The sequence below is a fragment of the Cimex lectularius genome, unplaced genomic scaffold, assembly GCF_000648675.2.
Source record: "Cimex lectularius strain Harlan isolate CLEC.00 unplaced genomic scaffold, Clec_2.1 scaffold69, whole genome shotgun sequence".
In the NCBI taxonomy this organism is placed as follows: domain Eukaryota; kingdom Metazoa; phylum Arthropoda; class Insecta; order Hemiptera; family Cimicidae; genus Cimex; species Cimex lectularius.
Genome location: NW_019392630.1, coordinates 616,157 through 623,248, shown reverse-complemented (window position 1 = coordinate 623,248; position 7,092 = coordinate 616,157). Strand labels below are relative to the sequence as shown.

Genomic DNA, 7,092 nt, shown 5'->3' with positions numbered 1-7,092 from the left:
AGAGGGGTGAGCCGTGAGCGCGAGCTTTTTCGAAGATCTGGTAAATGACGTTGCACTTCCCACAAGATTTCATTTATTTCTCATTCATGTTATTTATGAGAAATAAATATATATCATATATCAAATTATCATATATCGTGATATATATATATCAAAACAAGCATAAAACTGCAATGCTCCAAAACATTTTTCTTTCAAACTTTGTTCTTTGTATATTTTCCTGTCATCAACTCAAATGTACCTTTATGCAAATAAAATCTGCATTAATTCAATAATTTAATTTTATAAGCTAGGTCAAAAAAGATATTCTAGTAGTCAATCAAAACCAGTTGATTGATAATTAGCTAATTACAAAATTGATACAAACAATGTATTAATAGAAAGAGATTAAAAATAATAGAAGGTGCTTATCAATCGGAGTCAACTATCATTGGGTGATAAGCAACGATAAAGTAGAGGTGATTGTGAAGAAGATCACATCATTGACTACACCCCATTATTTAGAAATATTGCTGATATAAACTGCCCAAAAATGAATAGGGATATTTGTAATTTACTCTTATTCTATTAATTTTAATCAAATTAAAAGATATAGTTTTGTTAGTTGGATAAAACAAAATAGAAAATACAAGCCAAAAACAAACAAATGTAAATCCCAATTTTTAATAATGGATTTATTTAAGAATAGTAAACATGAGATTACTCATTTTGTAAACAAACACCTTTTATAATCTTTTCTCCATTTTAATCAAGTTGTATTCTCTTTAATCATGGAAAGACATCATCTTGAACTAGAAGTTCACAATATTATTGTGAGAATGAGTCATCGAGGTCACCGGCATGTGGGTATTGCAGAGGCAGTTGGCATTTTTCACAGCTTTCAGAGATGTCTATTGGGCTTTAGCCCGATTCCAACAGACTGGAAGTGCCAATAGGAGGCCTGATAGTGGATCCCAGCACCCTACGACACTAAGGGAGGACAGAAATATTGTTATTGTTGCAAGACGGAACCCTTTCCATAGTGCCCGCTAGACCTAAATGAACTCAAGATGTTTTGGCAAGCCTTTATCAACATAAACGATTATAAATCATCAAATCAGAGAATGTAAATGAACTACACTCATCTATGCATTATAGTATAAATTCTGCCATCTCAATAGCAACAGAGAAAAAATGATAGTACACAGTAAGCCATGGAATACAATGAATTGGCAGAATTGAGAAGAAAATAAATATTAAAACAATTACACAAATTTAAAAAAACCTCTGGTTGAAAATATATTAGCAATAATAAGTGTCATTAATGTTCTGAAGCTTACAAGTATTTGTAAAAGTTATCAGTATCCTTTATGAGCTTCCCTATGCAAGTTGTATTGAGTTTGTTTTATTTTGTTGAACTGATACTGGGTTACTTATCAGATCCATCACAGGTTTGATAGGACAATGCTGAAACGTGCTTGATTAATTAAAAAACGTGGGTGTTAGACAGACCCAATAAGTATTGGTTCAACTTGTGCTCACTGACTCGCAGACCAACACCCACCATCAACTTAACATTTTATTTTGTATGACATAAAGTCTTGCTATGAGGAAACGGTCTGACCAGACTGTGAATAGGAAACTGACAACTGACACAAAGACACAGACTGTCTAGTCCAACATGTGAAACCTGTGAAGTACAGTTAACGATGAGGCATATTTTAACCTTGACTTTTAATCTTGCTTCTTGTCAAGTAATCTTGCTGAGTTATTGGAAGAATATGCAGGGAATATAGAGAAACCTTTTAATTTTTTACTATCAGTAGATTTATATTTTATTTATATAATAAAATATAAATGGTTTGAATTTTTGTTTGTTTTTTCTCAAAAAATTAGGAGGTTGTGCTGGGTGGAATAGAAACGGTGGCAGCTCTCTGGGTTAAAGGGACTCAAGACTTGCGAAGCCAGTGAGTGGACTCTCGAGTAAAATGTTATTGATGTCAAGGCCAAAAATGACTTAAATAGTTGATGGCCTTTAATATAATTTAAAAAATATATATTTTTAAAAAGTATGTTTGATTGTAGGAAAATTTTTAAGGAAAAAAGGGCTTGTTTTGTGGTCTTTCAATAAACATTTCTTAGACAACCTTACCTCTTTTGAAAAAAAAGGTATTAAATTTCCATAAAGCCACTAATAATCTATTTTTATATATGTTACTTCACTCAGAGTTAGACAATCCAAAACTATGTTAGCAATTGAGGCATGTACTAGTAATTTTAGACATTTATTTGAACAGTAAATAGACACCTTAAAAAACGAATATGTATTTGAAACTAGGCAGAAAAAGGTTTGACATAAATGCCACAAGAGGGCGTCAAATCTGTTGTTCCACAATAATTTTAAATATATTTCAAATCCACAGCCTATACATCTCGTGTATGCCGTACAGCTCAGACAAATTTATTTTATAATTTAACCAATGATACAAAGTCGAAATAAATTATGTGTTAAATATTTTATTGAGGCATGGCCGAAGGTGTACGAGAATAAAACTGTATGGAAACTGCTTAGTACTGTCCTTGGTCTTTGTCAACAGAGGGTAGAAAGGGTTCTTGTAGTTACTGGACAAGTTTCCAGATTCTGTCAAATCTAGTACTAGTGTAGTAGTAGATTCTGTAAAATCTTAGCTAAAATAGGTAGAACGTGTCCAACCTGACTCACTCGAATGCTACATGGAAGTATCATTGGGACTTATGTACTATAAGTATATATCCACCATTTTCCAAGCATTGGTAATGATTTGACACCTCGATTTGCAAAAGATGTGACTGATAGAGTGCGGACAGGTTTAAGTAAACGAGGCCGACGTAAAAGTCTAAAATTGTTAAACACACAAAAAAATCCAAACAAGTAAAGTAGAAAGACCTCAATAGGATTTCATAAAGAACCTCGGACTATATACAGATTCACACATAAAGATCAGGAGTTTATGTTTTCACCAAAAAAGTAATGCCTGTAAAAGAAATTCTTCCGCGAAATTGATGTTTCCTCTGTTTCCTTGCAAAATCTATCTATCTATCCAAAATGTGCCATGTTGGACTCCTGTCAGGATTCACAGTTTTTTCCTGTTTCCTTTGATGCATTCTGTTGTTTCTTTCTTTCCAAAATTTGCAAGAAGGTTCTTGGAGTGTTCATGATAATATAATAATTCCTCGCAGTTTTGGTCTGTCATTCAGTTATCAGATATATCCATCCACTACTGATCTACTATTTACTATAAAATCTAATTGTTAGATTTCCTCATGAGATGGGTGACGAATCTGTAATTTGGCCGTTGCAGATTATTTTGGACCGATTGTCCAAGCAATTGTACTTTAATATATCGGCTTTTCACCATATTCACTATTAGTCTGTATGTTATTTTATGTCTTGTCCTTTTCTTAATTTTTATAAATTTGAAAAGACAGGCAGTTGTCGGATCGAATTAATCTTCTGAAGATGGCGGTATATTGAAATGTGTCGAACAGGTAAAAATTCACAAATATAGTCAGTCCGAATGGCTCGAAAACGGCCAAACTGTTTATTTTAACGTTCAACTAGGTGCCAAGCCATTTTAATTCTGCTTTTTCAAATTATACACATTAAAATTATAACACCAAATATAAAGGCGATCTATGGATCTCAAGTATGAAGCCTCTACGGCCTGGGGCAGCCGTGATTGCCAAGAAAGCTATAAGTGCGAGTTGTAGATAGGACCTTATCGCTTCCTCCAATGGGTTTGGATCCCTACTAGTTTCTACAAGCTTATTGGCTGCTATTTGGAATGCGGAAGTATTGTCAAAGTTGTAGTATGCCGTTAGTGCACCAGGTCGAAACTTTAGTAAGTCATAGTCAGTCAGTAGCTCTCGAACTAGAAGGCATGTTCGACTTCAAGACGATTAAGGAACACGGTGTGCTTGTGAACCCCTGCTTCTCAAGTCAGGTCAGCACTATGGGTAAGCGTTGGGCCATAGAAAGTCTTTCGCAATGGGCCAATCAAATAGGTCTATTATCTTCTCCCTCGTGTAGGTTAGTTTCGCCTATCTAGTTTCAGAATTTTAATAAGACTTGATAGGCTCATCAGTTGTATTCACTCAGATTTTTTTGCCCTCTTCTTATTGACAGAATTCTTCAGGTCAAACTACCATACGTCACGGTCAGTTTGATCACCTCAGCATTTACTTAGGAATTATTCCTTGAACCTTCGCTTCCAACTTTAGAAAATTTGAAATTTCTTATTGACTTCTGCGTGGTAATAAACCTGCAGCTGGTCGTTTTGTCTATCTGAGCAAATAGATCAGACGCTTGGAACCATGGCCCAGGTGACAGATAGAAAAGATAATCTACTATTTATTTATCTCACTTTTGTTATTTGTGTATTACCGTTAATCCGACACGTCCAGGTTGGTGCAACATACCACCGGATGAGGATGGGACTAGTCACTTCGCACGTCTTTCATCCACTTTTATTCATAACACTGGGATCTTTGGAAGGAATGTGCTCCAGTGTGGAGACATATCGGAAGTTAATTTTTAAAAAATTGCTTTTTAAATACCTATTATTTTTCAGCTTTTTAAGAAACTTTCTTAAAAGGAATATACTAACTGTAAATATTTGAACCCAAAATAAATTTTTCATTTTTTGTTTCTGCGTCTTTTTTCTTTCTGGGTTTAAGTACCAAGCTTTTGTTATATGTCAGTTTTTTGAAATTTAATTGAGCAATATTTTTTCTCTGTTCTGTAACATTTCCCTTTCCTCCCACCAATTCAACTACTTAAGCCATTATTACCTACTGTTTTAAATATTTCTATTAGAGATCTCTTCTTTATTTTTCCCCCACAGCTTGTGTTCTGAATGGCATATGCCAATTGGGAGCAGGTGCGGCGTCAGACGGATGTTCCTGATTGCTGTGGGGTACTCGAGCCATTTGCCAGTACCAGACGGGCCAGAATCGGAACATCATCACCAGTTCATTACTACACGACAAATTCCAACATTTCTTTTCAACTCGAGTAAGCAGGTACCGTGGTAGTTCTAACTTTGCCTGAAGTAAACTTATATAGCTTTAAAATAAGCATCTTACTTTGATATGTATAAAAAACGATCAATTGTTCATTTTGTACAAAAGAATTTTGTAATTAATAAAAAATACATTTTCAGATTTTCCAAAGTTTAACCGGGAAAGTTTACTTCTGAACATGTAGGTATTGCAAATAAACGCCGGACCAATGAGGTTTTATTCTTGAAAGAGCGTAAAATAGAAAATTAATTATTCTAAGGAAATAGCCACAGGAAAAATTGGTAAAATGTGTGACTACTTTTCACAAAAGTTATAATTTATATTTTAAAAAATCATTTCAATTGGCTGGAATAGCGAACTCAAACAAATTGATAGCCCAGTTCTTTTTTTTTTCTTTTCAAAAGGCCGTTAATGTAATTTTAATGGATAACTTTCCATTATTTTTTTAACTTTCACAGGCTTCAATCATGCTTTTGGCTTTCTCATGATCAAATCTACCAATGAGGACAAAAAGTGGTCTGATTCTCTCCTCTATCTAACAAGAATATACTTTATAATAGATTTTAACATCAACATCATGAAGATGCCGACTGAACACAAAAACTAGCTGGGACCACTGAGATTAATATTTCGTGTGACTTTCTAAGGGATAACGAACAAAAATTAGAGTATGATGCAGGCGTTAAAACAAACACCATTTGAGCAAAAGCCAAATATTTTATGTTCTGTATATTTCAAATTGAGCATTCCAATAGGTTATGGAACAACTGGCAGCCTCTATTTGGGAATTTCGATAATTATGTTGTCTCTTTCAGGTTCATAGCATAGTTGGAGCGGTCACTCATCATCTAAACCATACAAAAATATTATACTCTTTTTAAAGATAAACTTTATCGCTTATTTTACCTTATTAATTACTGCTTCTTCCATTTGCAAGTACCTGTTTTCAACATTGATTATGCACCCATGCTAGCCTTTATTACCAACTTTTGCCCAATAAAAGAAGAAATCAAACTTTAATACATACGAAAAAGAATCAGAATATTACTTACAAAAAAGGGCGATTATTCAGTTCGTTCAATCTGACGAACAGTTCACTCTTCAGATTCACCGATTCTTCAGAAAATCGGTTAAAGCTTCAATTCTTCAGCTAATAACTCAGCTGGTGAACTAGCAATTCTTCACCTCATTCTATCTGATGTGAAGAATTTTTCAGCTCATAAGAAAATCTGATGGGGCGAGTTTATTACTCAATCTTGTAAATTGGCAATTCTTCAGCTTATTCCATCTGACAAAGTAACAATTCTTCAGCCCAGTTTGCCATCTCATCCGTTCTTCATCTGTTTCTTTGTCGAACAGCATATCTCACTATCTAATAAAATCAGATAAACCATCAATTCTTCAGTTCATTCTTAACCTTGCGAACTGGAAATTCTTCAGCTCATTCTATCTGATGAACCGTTAATTCTTCAGCTCATCAAAAATCTGATGAATGGTCAATTAGCTTATTACTCAATTAGGCGAATTGGAAATTCTTCAGCTTATTTCATCTGACGATCTATCAGTTCTTCAGTCCAGTATTCCATGTTATGCTACATCGGTTCATCTCATTAATATGACTAACAGTACATTCATCACTGCAAAACAAAATCAGATAAACCGTCAATTCTTCAGCTCATAACCTAACCCTGTAAACTGGCAATTCTTCAGTTCATTCTAACTGACAAACCGTTAATTCTTCAGCTTTTCAGAAAATATAATATGGTAATCCGCAGTTTTTCAGTTCATTCCACTTGAGGAACTATTAATTATTCAGCTAATTATTCTAGCTGATGCTACGTCAGTCCTTCATCTCATTCGTTTCACGAACAGTTCATTCGTCACTGCAAAACAAAATCAGATAAACTGTCAATACGCAATGCATTCGAACCCGACATACTTACAAATGGGCTTTTTTTCAAAAACACCCGCACCCTGAAGATTGATATGACCTCTGCTGTTGCGAACCCTCATAAAAAAAAGAAAAGAAACCTGTCAATTCTTCAGCTCATA

The 7,092-nt window shown here is 34.3% G+C and overlaps 1 long non-coding RNA gene across 2 annotated transcripts; it reads right to left on the bottom strand.

Moving 5' to 3' along the window:
• Positions 1 to 5,778: 5,778 nt before the first annotated feature.
• Positions 5,779 to 7,006, bottom strand: LOC112126464. Of its 2 annotated transcripts, XR_002909989.1 has the most exons (5): positions 6,984 to 7,006; positions 6,770 to 6,923; positions 6,093 to 6,677; positions 5,947 to 6,026; positions 5,779 to 5,888 (listed from the first exon to the last, which is right to left on the bottom strand). It is a non-coding gene; the product is annotated as an uncharacterized LOC112126464 (long non-coding RNA). The 2 variants fall into 2 exon arrangements; XR_002909987.1 differs by having other exon boundaries at positions 6,093 to 6,923.
• Positions 7,007 to 7,092: the final 86 nt, after the last annotated feature.